An 18,021-nucleotide genomic window follows, 5' to 3' on the forward strand; every position below is an offset into this window, starting at 1 on the left:
GTAAACTCTCCTTCCAGACTCACATTAAGCATCTCCAATCCAAAATTAAATCTAGAATCGGCTTCCTATTTCGCAACAAAGCATCCTTCACTCATGCTGCCAAACATACCCTCGTAAAACTGACCATCCTACCGATCTTCGACTTTGGCAATGTCATTTACAAAATAGCCTCCGACACTCTACTCAACAAATTGGATGCAGTCTATCACAGTGCCATCCGTTTTGTCACCAAATACCCATATACTACCCACCACTGTGACCTGTATGCTCTTGTTGGCTGGCCCTCGCTTCATACTTGTCGCCAAACACATTGGCTCCAGGTCATCTACTAGTCTCTGCTAGGTAAAAGCCCTGCCTTATCTCAGCTCACTGGTCACCATAGCAGCACCCACCCGTAGCACGCGCTCCAGCAGGTATATCTCACTGGTCACCCCCAAAGCCAATTCTTCCTTTGGCCGCCTTTACTTCCAGTTCTCTGCTGCCAATGACTGGAACGAACTGCAAAAATCACTGAAGCTGGAGACTCATATCTTCCTCACTAGCTTTAAGCACCAGCTGTCAGAGCAGCTCACAGATCACTGCATCTGTAAATAGCCCATCCAACTACCTCATCCTCATACTGTATTTATTTATTTATCTTGCTCCTTTGCACCCCAGTATCTCTAATTGCACATTCATCTTCTGCACATCTACCATTCCAGTGTTTAATTGCTATATTGCAATTACTTCGCCACCATGGCCTATTTATTGCCTTACCTCCCTTATCCTACCTCATTTTCACATACTTTATATAGACTTTTTCTACTGTATTATTGACTGTATGTTTGTTTATTCCATGTGTAACTCTGTGTTGTTGTATGTGTCGAACTGCTTTGCTTTATCCCTACCAGGTAGCAGTTGTAAATGAGAACTTGTTCTCAACTAGCCTACCTGGTTAAATAAAGTTGAAATAAAAATTAAAGTAACGGATGCAATAAATCCAACTAAAAGATTGGAATAGTTTCGAAAAATGTATGTCATTCATCTTTGGGTAGCATACGATTAATAAATCAATCAATGTACATGCAAAAACACACACAAAAAAACTGCAATAGAGCATGTTGGGAAATATGATAATAATGGATGGGTTTTGCCAGACCAGCTTGACCAGGTTGTTCACTAGCATCACCAGTGTTGATACAACGTCATCACATAGAATTTTTTTAATGAAATGACGTGGAAACAATGTTGATTCAACCAGTTTTTGCCCAGTGGTCTGGCTTCCATTCAATATTTCCCCCTGTCCAGCTCCCTAAGAAAACAACAAAAATGCATAACACTGTATACGTCCAATATGCTGAGTCTCACAACCCTGATTCTCCGTCACTGCACAAAGTTAATCATCCCCCTTTTGTTTAGGATGGTTATCCTGGGAAGGCAGATAGGAAGGGGGATCAGAGGTGGAGAGATATTCAGACGTACACCATACGGACCCTGGAGGAAGAGCTCTCACCCAGACAAAGTTTTGTAACGCTGAAGATAAACACTGTAGCGTCACTGCGGTGAGAGTGCGAGAGAAAATGCCTCCGCTGAAGAAGTTTTTCTGTCAGTGCTGGCAGAGACTTTCAGAAGACTCATTCAGAGAAAGGACACTACATTCTGGTTATTGACCCTTCGACAGGCTTCAATAGTCTTCTCACAGCACTAGGAGGTGAGGGTCTGAACGAATCTGTCTCAATGAGTATGATGCAGGGTTGACACTCAGTCTGCGTCATCTCTTCTATGACTCTCACTCAGTGTTGGAGAGTACACCAGCTCGTCTTTCATTCATCTTATTCAAGTGATGAGTCATTCAGATTTTGTATTGTGCCTTTAGAAGCAGCTGGCATTTCCCCTGCATTTTTCTAAATGTGACAGAGACGAAGGTTTGAGAGCCAGCGATATGCACGGCACAGCACAGCGGTGCCTGGGGACAGGATCATGGAGAAACAACCATGCAGAACAGTGTGAAGCTGTGCCAGGAAAGCATAACAGAAGACGGAGGGTGAGATGGGGGAAACTAGAGCACCAACATTGATTCACATCATCATCTCCTTCATCATTACCATCAGTTATCCCCTCAGCAGCATCCGTACTGTACCATTTCTTAAAGGGGTGGTGGAGAGGACCAATTTTGAAACCTGCGACTTCACTCAAGGGCCTAACAGGATAGTCAATACTAGTTTGTGTCATTCAAGATACCAGGCACAAGTCCCTACCAAGCCAACCTGTAAGCCACCATTTTCTTTATTAGCTATAGCATCCTACTGTCCATTACTTGTTCAGTACGTTTTGCCAGACTTATTCAAATTTGACTGTGTTCACTTACATTTAAAGATATGTCTGGAGACAGTGTTATAGCCAAACCCTGTTTCTGCCAATGGTATCTCAGTGATGAATTTTATTAAACCTTAATTTTGGCAGGGAGTCAATGCTGAGACCAAGTTCTCTTTCCAGATGAGCCCTGTATAGCTCCACAATACCCATTAAAATACAATAAACACATTAAACTACACATTCATATACACAATAAAATACATGTTATTATACAACAATAAAAAAGGAACGAAAAGCACGAAAAGCAAAACACAATCATAAAAAAACAGACACATTCTTCAGTACAAATGTCCCCTAACAACCATCTGAAAGGCCCTAGAGGAACCAATTCCTCCAATTGAACGTGTATTGTAGATAATTATACACATATGGTGCAAGGGAATTAAAATCTGATTTATCTATCTCTCTAGACACCAAAGGAGTCACCCTGTGAACAGGTTTGATAACGTGCCATTTAAAATCTTAACAGTGATGTTAGGTAATTCGGAACTTTGTGGAGCAGGGCTTTGTAAACAAAAAGAGCATAACGATGTGCTCTACGTGACTTCAAAGATGTCCAGACATAATTTTGGTTAAAAATACAGTGATGATAAATAAAACTGTCTCCTGTCATAAAACAAAGGGCGCTATGAAAAACAGCATCCAAGGGTTGCAGAGTAAGGCTGCTGCATTTTGATAAACAGTATCACCATAATCAAGAACAGGTAGAAACGTTGACTGCACAATCTGCTTCCTGCTGGCTAGAGAGAGACAATATCTGTTTCTGTTTTTAAAAAATCCCATTTTAAATATTACTTCTGTCTAGATGTTAAACTACCTAAGGTCACCTACAGGTGTACCTGTTCTTAATAATGACACAGAAAAAAACATAGAAAACCAGAATATAAAAGATATGGTGACAGAGAGCGGGATCATTTCAGGTTCCCTTAATACTCCTACACTGAATTACTTGAAAGGTTTTTTTTATTAGTTAAAAAGTAATTTCAAACACTACTAGGTACAGAATGACTAACTTGCTCTCATTGTAGTATGACTTGGACACTGACTTGGACACTGCCTCTCCTCCGAGATGAGATATACATTTCTTAAGTGGGTTAATGAGATTCTGAGATCAGTGTAAACTCCCATGATTGGTTTCACTTTAATTATTAATTTATCAGGGCAGCATTCCCATTGTGACTCCCAGAATTTAAATTTAGGGGTGGAGCTTGACTCAAAGCCTCGGTCCAGCTTCAGGGCACTGCTGCTGCAGCCACCAGCCACCACCCACCTTCATGGCTTGCCATTGGCTGAGGGCTGATGTGACAAATGTGTACTGCTGAGCTTCAACACCCAATCCCAGATAGTGATGTCAAGTTAATGCTATAATCACTATTCTATTCAAGGGGCTTTTTCTCCAACAAGACTAAAATTACACTGAGTTAACAAAACATTTTGAACACCTTCCAAATATTGAGTCACAACCCCTTTTGCCCTGAGAACAGCCTCAATTCGTCGGGGCATGGACTCTACAAGGTGTCGAAAGCGTTCCACAGGGATGCTAGCCGATGTTGACTCCAATGCTTCCCACAGTTGTATCAAGTTGGCTGGATGTCCTTTGGGTGGTGAACCATTCTTGATACACACAGAAAACTGTTGAGCGTGAAAAACCCAGCAGTATTGCAGTTCATGACACACTCAAGCCGGTGCACCTGGCACCTACTACCATGCCCTATTCAAAAGGCACATAAACCTTTTGTCTTGCACATTCACCCTCTGAGTGGCACACATATACAATCTATGTCTCAATTGTCTCAAGGCTTAAAAATAATGATTTAACCTGTCTCCTCCCCTTCATCTACACTGATTGAAGTGGATTTAACAAGTGATATCAATAAGGGATCATAGCTTCCACCTGGATTCACCTGGTCAGTCTATGCCATGGAAATAGCATATGTTCCTAATGTTTTGTACACTCAGTGCACAACCAACCATAAATTAACATGTCAAAAATAATAGTGTGAGAGGCTCAAAAGCAAATTTTTCCACATTAAATATTTCATTCCTGCCCTAAGTTACTTTATGCTAAGAAAGGACCATGCCCTCAGAGCTTTCAGTAAGTCTACCTCAGAACCAGCTGCTGAAGAGGCTTGTGCCTCTGCTCTGCTTCTGGCTGGATGCACTGTCTGTCAACCACACCCTCCTGATGCTGAGCTGAGCTGGCCTTTCAGCTGTAAAACCTGGAAATGCTGTTAGCAGAGGACCAGCAACACCACAATCACCCTGACATTTACTGTATATTACCATCAACGACTCCCCCAACTTCACATCTCACAAAATCCACTATAATCATCCTGATTGGTTGGTACAGAATGCTATCCTGTAAAGACCACTCATGTGTAGCAGTGCTGACAAGTCCCCCAAGCCCAACCCTTATTAAACCCTTTTCCCACAATCCAACCGAGCCATAACATACTGCATGTAACAGTGGCCAAGGTTGGAAGGTTTTATTCGGGTGGTTACAGAAATACGCTCAGTTGGACTGATCGAAGACATAGCCAGCAATTTCAGTATAAAAAAGGCTTTTGGCCAAAGGGTCTGTTGGCAGTAGTGAGAGGCTACCTACTGGGCACAGACGTCAGTTCAACGTTTAGTTTTGATTTACATTCGGTTGACTTGTCAACTAACGTGAATTCAATGTGAAATCAACAAAAAATGACACTTGATTTAGGTAAAACATTTCCTCATTTCTTTCTGTTTGCTTCCGTTTAAGAAACGTTTTTCAACAGAATCGGCAGAATGAATACACCCCTGATCACGCGTAAACACAGTTCACTTTCAAAACAGCCACGGTGTATTCCTTCTCTCAGATAGATGCGCTCTCCTCCTCCCACCTATTCTCTTCGCTTATGGACTTCAATGCACAACACATCAGCTGTATGTGACCAGGTGAAAAAACCTTTCCAAGCCAAACCATATCATAACCGCTACACACAGCCTACATTGTTGTCACCATATTAGCTAATGTAACATCATTGTCAACATAGCTAATAGAACTAGAGCGTTAGTAAACCCACTACAGTCATGCAGTGACGTTACAGTGTACAGTCTGTAAGCAGTTTAGCACTTACACCGGCGGGCCCAGGTAGCAATACATTTGTAAAACCAAAAGCTTATCTTGACTTGGAAGAGTTCCAGTGTTGTGTTGGATAGTCATAGCCAGCTATCTAACATAGCATAACTATGTTTGAGCAGGGAGTTTGAGTAGGCTAAACTAGCTAGCTGCATTTGCTAGCTAAATAAGTGAAACTGAAAGTGAAAAAAATGGCAAAATTTCTCTCTTGCTTCTCCTTCATTTTGGAAAACATTTATTTGTTCAAAACTGTTCAACTATTGTCTTTCTTTCTCTTTGAGTCAACTACTCACCACATGTTATGCACTGCAGTGATAGCTAGCTGTAGCTTATGCTTTCAGTACTAGATTCATTCTCTGATCCTTTGATTGGGTGGACAACATGTCAGTTCATGCTGCAAGAGCACTGATAGGTTGGAGGATGTCCCCAAGAAGTTGTCATAATTACTGTGTAAGTCTATGGAACGGGGTGAAAACCATGGGCCACCTAGGTTTTGCATTGAAGAAAAGGTACCCAGAGAAGGACGGAAGCTAGCTGTCCTCCGGCTACACCATGGTCCTACCTTACAGAGTAGTGTTGAGGCTACTGAATGCCTTCTTTGCAAAAAAAGTGTGTTTTAATAATTTATTTGGTGACATTAATATATTTAGTATAGTTTTATCTAAAAAGGATAACTTTTTAATGTTTTACCATTTTTATTTTTTAAAGAAATCCCCTTTCTCCTCTGAAGAGCCTCCACTGCTGTGAACCACACGCTCTGTTCATGGAAATACAGCCAACCAAGTAAGAGTAACCAACGGTTCAGCACAATAACCTTTTCAGCATATTATATGATGTTTCAGTGATAAGAAACACTTAAGCATCTAAAGGGCAATTGCCTGATGGAGCCAAACTTTTAAAAGCAATCTTTACAGAAGTGTTCGTATATCAAAGGTACTCCGAAATAACCTTTTTATTATCACTCTTCAACAAAGTATCTACCCACTCGGCACAGACATCAGTTCAACATCTAGTTTTGATTTACATTTGGTTGAGTTGTCACCTAACATGTATTAAACTTGAAATCAACAAAATCCTTACATTATGTTGACTACTTTTTGCAAATCCAAATCCGTTTTCCACGTTGATTCAACGTCATCACAAATATTTTTTGGTTGAAATAACCTGGAAACAACATTGATTCAACCATTTTTTCCCAAGTGGGCAAGGTTAACATTTATAGCTGTGACTAGCACCAAATGTCTACATACCAGTGGGTTAGAACAGGGGTTATCAAACCTCTCCTCGGGAAGCCACAGCTCCTCGGGGAGCCCCAGCTCCTCGGGAACCCCCAGCATGTATTTGAACTATTCCAGAGCTAGCACACCTGGGGTGTGTTTTGCAGGACACAAGGTTTGGGAAGGTTCAGACAGAAGCATGTTATGTCAATCTGGACTCAGAGGTAGACGTAACATAGTACACATACATTTGTTCCCCTTCATTTAGTATGATATGTTACATTTTTTTGAATGATATGCATTCATTTATGGATGTCCATCATCAATTTCTTATGATATGTTACGCCCTCTAATTCGTAAATGTTACGAATTGCCAATACGTAGGGTAGCAGAATTTGATGATATAATTTTCAAGCGCGGAAACATGACGTAATGCCACATCACTTTCCTAGCATATAGAGTAGAATGGATCATGTGCTCTTCATATGCGAGAGGAAATATTTTCTCCATGAGCAATACATTGTGAATGTAACGAGGTATTACATCATACTTCCGGGGTCAGTCCCCTATTCTTTTGAATTGGCTTGACAATTATATCACCAAATTCGTGAAAATGGGTTCATTTAAGATAAATATATACTGTACTGTACAGTTATATTTGTGTTTGTGGATGAATTTAGTTCTGCGCTACGTTTTTGCCCTTTACAGACCATTTAAAACCCCCATAAAAGTAATAAACAAAACTATGCAAGACTACTTCCTGGAAAATGATGCTTCATTTTAAAAGTATATTCACATAGGAATGTGTTTATGCCTATATCCATTACTTAATGCTGAATATTTAATGTACAGATGTCGGATCATAATTTGACCCCTTTCGTCGCAGGAAAATAATCCTGCAGCAGGAGGATTTTAATACCTGAACAAATATGTAGACTAGCTGCCAGGGGGCAGCTGGAAGCAGTGTTTGTATACAATGTACCTACATTGAATCTTATGTAGGCTATGTGCAGGCTACAGCGCATCTCGTGTGAATTCTTATGTGGATCATAATAAAGTATTTTTTGTTAGGGAACATCTGTTTGTTTTTTAGATAAATTGTTTTATTATATGTTGAAAGCAAGCAATAGGTTGAATCAATTACTGGTTTCCTCAGTGCTTGTGTGGTCCAGTGGTTACTGCCACTGACCCAGGCACACATTTGCCAGATTCGGCATGAGTTTGAATCTGACACATGAATTTTTATTTTTTATTTTATTTCACCTTTATTTAACCAGGTTGGCTAGTTGAGAACAAGTTCTCATTTTACAACTGCGACCTGGCCAAGATAAACGCATAGCAGTGTGAACAGACAACACAGAGTTACACATGGAGTAAACAATTAACAAGTCAATAACACAGTAGAAAAAAAAGAAAGTCTATATACATTGTGTGCAAAAGGCATGAGGAGGTAGGCGAATAATTACAATTTTGCAGATTAACACTGGAATGATAAATGATCAGATGGTCATGTACAGGTAGAGATACTGGTGTGCAAAAGAGCAGAAAAGTAAATAAATATAAACAGTATGGGGATGAGGTAGGTAAAATTGGGTGGGCTATTTACCGATAGACTATGTACAGCTGCAGCGATCGGTTAGCTGCTCAGATAGCAGATGTTTGAAGTTGGTGAGGGAGATAAAAGTCTCCAACTTCAGCGATTTTTGCAATTCGTTCCAGTCACAGGCAGCAGAGAACTGGAACGAAAGGCGGCCAAATCAGGTGTTGGCTTTAGGGATGATCAGTGAGATACACCTGCTGGAGCGTGTGCTACGGGTGGGTGTTGCCATCGTGACCAGTGAACTGAGATAAGGCGGAGATTTACCTAGCATGGACTTGTAGATGACCTGGAGCCATTGGGTCTGGCGACGAATATGTAGCGAGGGCCAGCCGACTAGAGCATACAGGTCGCAGTGGTGGGTGGTATAAGGTGCTTTAGTAACAAAACGGATGGCACTGTGATAAACTGCATCCAGTTTGCTGAGTAGAGTATTGGAAGCTATTTTGTAGATGACATCGCCGAAGTCGAGGATCGGTAGGGTAGTCAGTTTTACTAGGGTAAATTTGGCGGCGTGAGTGAAGGAGGCTTTGTTGCGGAATAGAAAGCTGACTCTAGATTTGATTTTAGATTGGAGATGTTTGATATGAGTCTGGAAGGAGAGTTTACAGTCTAGCCAGACACCTAGGTACTTATAGATGTCCACATATTCTAGGTCGGAACCATCCAGGGTGGTGATGCTAGTTGGGCGTGCGGGTGCAGGCAGCGAACGGTTGAAAAGCATGCATTTGGTTTTACTAGCATTTAAGAGCAGTTGGAGGCCACGGAAGGAGTGTTGTATGGCATTGAAGCTCGTTTGGAGGTTAGATAGCACAGTGTCCAAGGAAGGGCCGGAAGTATACAGAATGGTGTCGTCTGAGTAGAGGTGGATCAGGGAATCACCCGCAGCAAGAGCAACATCATTGATATATACAGAGAAAAGAGTCGGCCCGAGAATTGAACCCTGTGGCACCCCTACAGAGACTGCCAGAGGACCGGACAACATGCTGAACAACAACACACTGAACAACAACAACAACACACTGAACTCTGTCTGCAAATAGTTGGTGAACCAGGCAAGGCAGTCATTAGAAAAACCGAGGCTACTGAGTCTGCCGATAAGAATATGGTGATGGACAGAGTCGAAAGCCTTGGCCAGGTCGATGAAGACGGCTGCACAATACTGTCTTTTATCGATGGCGGTTATGATATAGTTTAGTACCTTGAGCATGGCTGAGGTGCACCCGTGACCGGCTCGGAAACCAGATTGCACAGCGGAGAAGGTACGGTGGGATTCGAGATGGTCAGTGACCTATTTGTTGACTTGGCATTCGAAGACCTTAGATAGGCAGGGTAGGGTAGGATATAGGTCTGTAACAGATTGGGTCCACAGTGTCTCCCCCTTTGAAGAGGGGGATGACCGCGGCAGCTTTCCAATCCTTGGGGATCTCAGACGATATGAAAGAGAGGTTGAACAGGCTGGTAATAGGGGTTGCGACAATGGCGGCGGATAGTTTCAGAAATAGAGGGTCCAGATTGTCAAGCCCAGCTGATTTGTACGGGTCCAGGTTTTGCAGCTCTTTCACAACATCTGCTATCTGGATTTGGGTAAATGAGAACCTGGAGAGGCTTGGGCGAGTAGCTGCGGGGGGGGGCTGTTGGCCGAGGTTGGAGTAGCCAGGAGGAAGGCATGGCCAGCCGTTGAGAAATGCTTTTTTTATCGGTGGTGACCGTGTTACCTAGCCTCAGTGCAGTGGGCAGCTGGGAGTAGGTGCTCTTGTTCTCCATGGACTTTACAGTGTCCCAGAACTTTTTGGAGTTAGAGCTACATAATACAAATTTCTGCCTGAAGAAGCTGGCCTTTGCTTTCCTGACTGACTGCGTGTATTGGTTCCTGACTTCCCTGAACAGTTGCATATCGCGGGGACTATTTTTTGAACGGAGCATGCTTATCTAAAATGGTAAGGAAGTTACTTTTAAAGAATGACCAGGCATCCTCAACTGACGGGATGAGGTCAATATCCTTTCAGGATACCCGGGCCAGGTCGATTAGAAAGGCCTGCTCGCAGAAGTGTTTTAGGGAGCTTTTGACAGTGATGAGGGGTGGTCGTTTGACTGCGGATCCGTAGCGGATACAGGCAATGAGGCAGTGATCGCTGAGATCCTGGTTGAAGACAGCAGAGGTGTATTTGGAGGGCCAGTTGGTCAGGATGACGTCTATGAGGGTGCCCTTGTTTACAGATTTAGGGTTGTACCTGGTGGGTTCCTTGATGATTTGTGTGAGATTGAGGGCATCTAGCTTAGATTGTAGGACTGCCGGGGTGTTAAGCATATCCCAGTTTAGGTCACCTAACAGAACAAACTCTGAAGCTAGATGGGGGGCGATCAATTCACAAATGGTGTCCAGGGCACAGCTGGGAGCTGAGGGGGGTCGGTAGCATGCGGCAACAGTGAGAGACTTATTTCTGGAGAGAGTCATTTTTAAAATTAGTAGTTCGAACTGTTTGGGTATGGACCTGAAAAGTATGACATTACTTTGCAGGCTATCTCTGCAGTAGACTGCAACTCCTCCCCCTTTGGCAGTTCTATCTTGTCGGAAAATGTTATACTTGTGTATGGAAATCTCAGAATTTTTGGTGGCCTTCCTAAGCCAGGATTCAGACACGGCAAGGACATCAGGGTTAGCAGAGTGTGCTAAAGCAGTGAGTAAAACAAACTTAGGGAGGAGGCTTCTGATGTTGACATGCATGAAACCAAGGCTTTTTCGATCACAGAAGTCAACAAATGAGGGTGCCTGGGGACATGCAGGGCCTGGGTTTACCTCCACATCACCCGCGGAACAGTGGAGGAGTAGTATGAGGGTGCGGCTAAAGACTATCAAAACTGGTCAAAACTATCAAAACTGGTCAAAACTGAATCCCTTGGATGTAGAGAAATGCTTGTATTCCTAGTTCCAACAGTGCAATAATAATACACACAAATCTAAAAGTAAGAGTATGGAATTAAGAAATCTAGAAATATTAGGATGAGCAATGTCAGAGTCCGGAGTATAAATACAGTATATATATACTGAACAAAAATATAAATGCAACATGTAAAATGTCGGTCCCATGTTTAATGAGTTGAAATAAAATAAATACAATTTTCCATACTCACAATAAGCTTATTTCTCAAAAATATTGTGCACAAATTTGTTTTACATCCCTTTCAGTGAGCATTTCTCCTTTGCCAAGATAATCCATCCACCTGACAGGTGTGGCATATCAAGAAGCAGATTAAACAGCGTGATCATTACACATGTGCACCTTGTGCTGGGGACAATAAAGTGCCACTCTAAAATATGCAGTTTCGTCAAACAACACAATGCCACAGATGTCTCAAGTTTTGAGGGAGCATGCAAATGGCATGCTGACTGCAAAAATGTCCACCAGAGCTGTTGCCAGATAATTGAATGTTAATTTCTCTACCATAAGCCGCCTCCAACGTTGTTTTAGAGAATTTGGCAGTACGTCCAGCCGGCCTGACAACCGCATACCTTGTTTAACCACACCAGCCCAGGACCTCCACATTGGTCTTCTTCACCTGCAGGATCATCTGAGACCAGCCACCCAGACAGCTGATGAAACTGTGTTTTGGAGGATGCACGGCTCTCGACCTTTGCCTCTGTTGAGCCGTACGGGAGTTACAGCGATGAGACAAGACTGTAAATACCAATTGGATACCACGAAATTGGGGAGAAAAAGGGAGAAAAGTACAAATAAATTAACTTTTGTTTTAATAAAATAAATTATCTACCCCAAACTTGAAACTCACGCGCTGCTTATGTGTGCAAGTTAACTCTACACCCCTAGTAAAGTGGATTCATGTGCTTAATTTTAAGAAGTTATTTGGTCACTTTAGTTGTGATTACAAACCTTATCAAAACATATAGGCCTATGGGCTAGGCTACATGAGGTGTGTGACTATGATTAGAAAAATTATCATGCACTTTAATAGCAAATGGAGGATGCTTTTCCCATGGTTCATTTTCATGCCAGCCAGGAAGGCTATACTCCTGTTGTAAATAGAAGCAATGTGCTTAATATTAAGAAAGTTGAGAAACAAATACAGTAGGCCTAGCTTATAGAAAGCTGATGGGATACTCCTCTTTTGAATAGAGGCCATCACTCTGTTTTCCCACGGAATTGCATAGCCTATAGAAATGTTGAGCAACATGACCTCATGGGCTCTCAAAGTGTTTGATTCTATTTTTGATTACATTTCCATTGATGTCAGAGTGATTAGATGGACTGTAGAGTGCTGAGTACAAGGCAGTTAGCAAGTTCGGTCATGACCATCAGCAGCATCAGAGCTTGGAGAAGCCTAGTTACTGTGATTAAATGGTCACATGGAATTTGACTGTGGTTATGACTGTGGTTCCTGACTGTGGAATTTAACTGTGGTTCCAATTTATTTTTAAAAAATTGTCTCGGGCTGTTGCGGTAGGTGCACCCAATTCAGCTGCCCTGCGCTGTTGCCCTTTTGAACCATTTCCTGTATCTGAAGATACAAACTCTGGCTTCCCGGCAGGCCCAGAGAGCAAATCAAGTGCACTATAGGTCTGCCGCTGGCCAATCGGATGGTTCAGATGACAGTGTCTGCAGTAATGTATGGGGCGAGATACCTGCCAAAAGGTTGAATGTACGTATCGTTAGGATCGTAAGAAAATTCATACGCAAATTGCTAGGATCGTAAGAAAAGCCATGTGTGAAAAATGAAACGTAAACGTTAAATTAGATCTGTAAACGCACAAACCCTATGTTACGACTATGAATTAACTTGTACACGTTCAATTCTTACTTTACGTCTCCCTTTACTTGGTAACAGATCTTTTTATAAATACCAACCTTTGTCAGTAATGTGGCATGTTCGGATATGAACCGAACATAGCTAGTCGAAGTTTGCTAGTCAATCAAGAAACTCTAGCCCAGACGTTAGAGTTGCTTTGCAGCTTCCGGTTAATTTCCAAAATAAAAGTCTGCATTCAATAACAACGTTAAAAGTCTGCATTCAATAACAACGTTATACCAGTAGATAGCATAGTATAAGCTTGAGCCTTCAGCATTACTTGTGTAAGACTGATAAAGGGGAGGGTGGGGGGAACCCTAAAATAAAAACGAACCCTAAAATAAAAAATAAAAAAATAGAGTTCTAAAATTATTCTGAAAGACACCAGCAACACGACTTTCAACTCCCTCCAAAGATTTTCTATGGGGTTGAGATCTGGAGACTGGCTAGGCCACTCCAGGAACTTGAAATGCTTCTTACGAAGCCACTCCTTCGTTGCCCGGGCGGTGTGTTTGGGATCATTGTCATGCTGAAAGACCCAGCCACGTTTCATCTTCAATGCCCTTGCTGATGGAAGGAGGTTTTCACTCAAAATCTCACGATACATGGCCCCATTCATTCTTTCCTTTACACGGATCAGTCGTCCTGGTCCCTTTGCAGAAAGACAGCCCCAAAGCATGATGTTTTCACCCCCATGCTTCACAGTAGGTATGGTGTTCTTTGGATGCAACTCAGCATTCTTTGTCCTCCAAACACAACGAGTTGAGTTTTTACCAAAAAGTTATATTTTGGTTTCATCTGACCATATGACATTCTCCCAATCTTCTTCTGGATCATCCAAATGCTCTCTAGCAAACTTCAGACGGGCCTGGACATGTACTGGCTTAAGCAGGGGGACACGTCTGGCACTGCAGGATTTGAGTCCCTGGCGGCGTAGTGTGTTACTGATGGTAGGCTTTGTTACTTTGGTCCCAGCTCTCTGCAGGTCATTCACTAGGTCCCCCCGTGTGGTTCTGGGATTTTTGCTCACCGTTCGTGTGATCATTTTGACCCTACGTGGTGAGATCTTGCGTGGAGCCCCAGATCGAGGGAGATTATCAGTGGTCTTGTATGTCTTCCATTTCCTGATAATTGCTCCCACAGTTGATTTCTTCAAACCAAGCTGCTTACCTATTGCAGATTCAGTCTTCCCAGCCTGGTGCAGGTCTACAATTTTGTTTCTGGTGTCCTTTGACAGCTCTTTGGTCTTGGCCATAGTGGAGTTTGGAGTGTGACTGTTTGAGGTTGTGGACAGGTGTCTTTTATACTGATAACAAGTTCAAACAGGTGCCATTAATACGAGTAGAGGACAGAGGAGCCTCTTAAAGAAGAAGTTACAGGTCTGTGGGAGCCAGAAATATTGCTTGTTTGTAGGTGACCAAATACTTATTTTCCACCATAATTTGCAAATAAATTCATAAAAAATCCTACAATGTGATCTTCTGGATTTTTTTCCTCATTTTGTCTGTCATATTTGAAGTGTACCTATGATGAAAATTACAGGCCTCTCTCATCTTTTTAAGTGGGAGAACTTGCACAATTGGTGGCTGACTAAATACTTTTTTGCCCCACTGTATATACTACCTCAATAAGCCTGACAAACAGGTGTTTGTATGTAGCCTTGCTACTTTTTTTCAAATGTCTTTTTACAAAATGCAAATGAATCACTTAAAAATCCTACAATGTGATTTTCTGGATTTTTGTTTTAGATCCCATCTCTCACAGTTGAAGTGTACCTATGATAAAAATAACAGACCTCTACATGCTTTGTAAGTAGGAAAACCTGCAAAATCAGCAGTGTATCAAATACTTGTTCTCCCCACCTGTTTCTTTGTTAACCACTCAACACAGAATAGCCACATGGAGAAAATATCCTGTCTATTTCATTCAGATATGTTCAATTGTATTCTTCATACTATAAAAAAATATAAAATAATGCCAGGGAATTCTAAGCAAATCTTGTCTGCTAAATGAACTAGTGTAGCCACAGCCATATGGCATAGCCAGATCAGGGCCAAACATAAGGACTTAGATTATGCTATTCTGTTCTTCTGAAATAGACTACATTTTCTTCATATCTTATTTCTTTAGACCTATCTAAAATAAATAATGGGTTAATTGTGGTGGTGTAGACTATATTACATGGATTTATTAGACTTTTTAAAATGTAGATGTTCCAAAGGTCAGCATCAGTGGCTTGTAGGCTATGCCTGGAATCCAAAAGATGCTAAATGTGTTTATGTTAATTAAGGATCATTTACCATGAGACCAGCAGTTATTTGCTTAACAATTACCAGCTGACAAAATGTAATTTCTGCCACAGCCCTATGTAGACACCCTTTCAAATGAGTGGATTTGGCTATTTCAGCCACACCCATTGCTGACAGGTGTATAAAATCGAGCACACCGCCATACAATCTCCATAGACAAACATTGTCAGTAGAATGGCCTTACTGAAGAGCTCAGTGACTTTAAATGTGGCACCATTATAGGATGCCATCTTTCCAACAAGCCCTGCTAGAGTTGCGCTGGTTGACTGTAAGTGCTGTTATTGTGAAGTGGAAATGTCTAGGAGAAACAACGGCCACACAAGCTCACAGAACGGGACCGCCCAGTGCTGAAGCGCGTAGCGAATAGAAAAACCGTCTATCTTCGGTTGCAACACTTACCACTAAGTTCCAAACTGCCTCTGGAAACAACGCCAGCACAAGAACTGTTCATCGGGAGCTTCGTGAAATGGATTTCCATGGCCAAGCAGCTGCATGCAGGCCTAAGATCACCATGTGCAATGCCAAGCGTTGGCTGGAGTGGTGTAAAGCTCGTCGCCATTGGACTTTCTCTGGAATGATGAATCACACGCTTCCCCATCTGGCAGTCAGACAGACGAATCTGGGTTGGACAGATGCCTGGAGAACGCTACGTGCCCCAATGCAGAGTGCCAACTATAAAGTTTGGTAGAGGAGGAATAATGGTCTGCGACTGTTTTTCATGGTTCAGGCGATGCTCCTAATTTCCAGTGAAGGGAAATCTTAACGCTACAGCCTACAATGATATTCTTGACGATTCTGTGCTTCCAACATTATGGCAACAGTTTAGGGAAGGCTCTTTCCTGTTTCAGCATGACAATGCCCCTGTGCACAAAGTGAGCAGGTATCCACATACTTTTGGTCATGTAGTGTATATTGACAAATTATACATAGCCTAACTACAAAATGTGGACGAGCATCCACACTGGAGGAAAGTTTATCTTCTACAGTAGGCCTACATCTGTCTTTCAACTGATGGCCGAACTCTGCCAGAGAAACGCAGGAGCCTATTATTGTTTTTCACTTTCATTATGTGACAATGGATGGGCTATTGGGTGGCCTACAGAATGTAGCCTATTGGAATATAATCAAAGAACAAGGGGCCTATTGCAACCATCGATGGTACTAGATTATCACCATCTGATGTCTCGTTAAACCATCAATACGTGCTAAATTCACCCTCACCGCTGATCTTAATTGTAACCCCTACTGGTCACCTCTACCGTTCCCTAAAATAGGATCTTGGCGTTACCCTTAAAGCCAGTTTATGCTTGATCGGAAAATGTGGTCAGAGGCTCCATATGGAGGTTGTGACGCAATTGCGGAGCCTACGGAGGCATGCAGAGGCCAAATTGAGCTCTGTACATGCAGAGGCCAAATTTGGCTCTGTACATGCAGAGGCCAAATTGAGCTCTGTACCGCATCGCAGTGCGCCTCCCAAATGTTTTAACAATGCGTCAGGCTCCGAAAAGCTACGTAAAGCTCTGCATTGACATGATTGGTTGACGGTAGGTGGGGGCGGGAGGTCCTGTATAAACACAAACTCACCTCCTTCACAAGAGATCTGCTCAACACCTCCGAGGTGCTCCGCGAAGCGCAAGTATGAATGCTGGGAGCAGTATCACTGTAAACGCTGCACGCCAATGCAGACAACAGATTGCCCATGCAGGGTCTTTAAATCCTGCTGGCAACCAAAGTATTTAAGATATATTCGCCCTCTGGTTGGTATTGTAATCACCACAATTGACCCATTTTTGAACAGACTAAGGGCGATTATCTATTTGACAAGCATGCTGTATAATATAAATAAAGTATTTAATCGTTTACCAAGGCAAATCTACTGTGGCAATTTACCCGAGACTTTGTATGAATGGAAACTAATGTTGGTGTATTCTGTTGGTATTATTTTATTTGTATCCTGTTTATGTTACCCAAAAGTATCTAGCATGGTCATTTCTTATCGAGATCAGGGGTAAAATATCCCTGGGCTCTCCATATTTGAATCTGTAAATATATCAAATCAATCTGGTGATTAAGTTATTTGTGGCAGAAAGGCATAGGCCAGAATCAAAACCACGCCGACAAGAAAGACATACATGTGCGTGGCCACGCTGAAGGCAGCGATCCTAACCACCATGCCACCCCAGGCCACAATTTTGCTTACTTTTCACCTTACCATACACTTGACACTTGTATGTCATAGCCTAGTGGAGACCAATATCTATATTGTTATTACGCTGTAAAACGACGGTTGTTGATGTGTATGGCTGCATTTCTGATACATTTTTGTACATTAGAATGTTGCAGTAATAGGACCATGTCCTAGCGTTTGAGCGAGAGAAAAAAATATTTGGATAGCAAGTACTGATCCCAATGAATCGACTACCCCCGCATGGAGAGAAAGATAGCCGCTTTTTTTCAGGAACTCACAACTCATAAGATCTCATTTTAATTTCCCGATGCAGCAGTAAAGTTCTCTGTGACAAAAAAGTGATCGAGTTAAGATCTGACATCTGTAGTTTGATGAATGATGTGCATGGTCAGAATCACTCTCTTATGCTCATACTCACTTACACTTAGGCTCATTCA

General features: G+C 42.2%; 1 protein-coding gene across 2 annotated transcripts in view; it reads right to left on the bottom strand.

Annotated features, from left to right (window-relative positions):
- Positions 1 to 18,021, bottom strand: part of LOC112245910 (rabphilin-3A) — a 46,406-nt gene that overhangs the window by 15,570 nt on the left and 12,815 nt on the right. Inside the window, exon 1 of one of the 2 annotated variants that reach the window (XM_024414098.2) lies at positions 11,796 to 11,837. The exons of the other annotated variant lie outside the window; for it this stretch is intronic. The gene's annotated coding sequence lies outside the window, so the exon portion shown is untranslated. Of the gene's footprint in view, positions 1 to 11,795; positions 11,838 to 18,021 lie in introns of those variants that run through there. 2 annotated transcript variants of the gene reach the window in all.

This window comes from Oncorhynchus tshawytscha, linkage group LG04 (genome assembly GCF_018296145.1).
Source record: "Oncorhynchus tshawytscha isolate Ot180627B linkage group LG04, Otsh_v2.0, whole genome shotgun sequence".
Classification (NCBI taxonomy): Eukaryota; Metazoa; Chordata; class Actinopteri; order Salmoniformes; family Salmonidae; genus Oncorhynchus; species Oncorhynchus tshawytscha.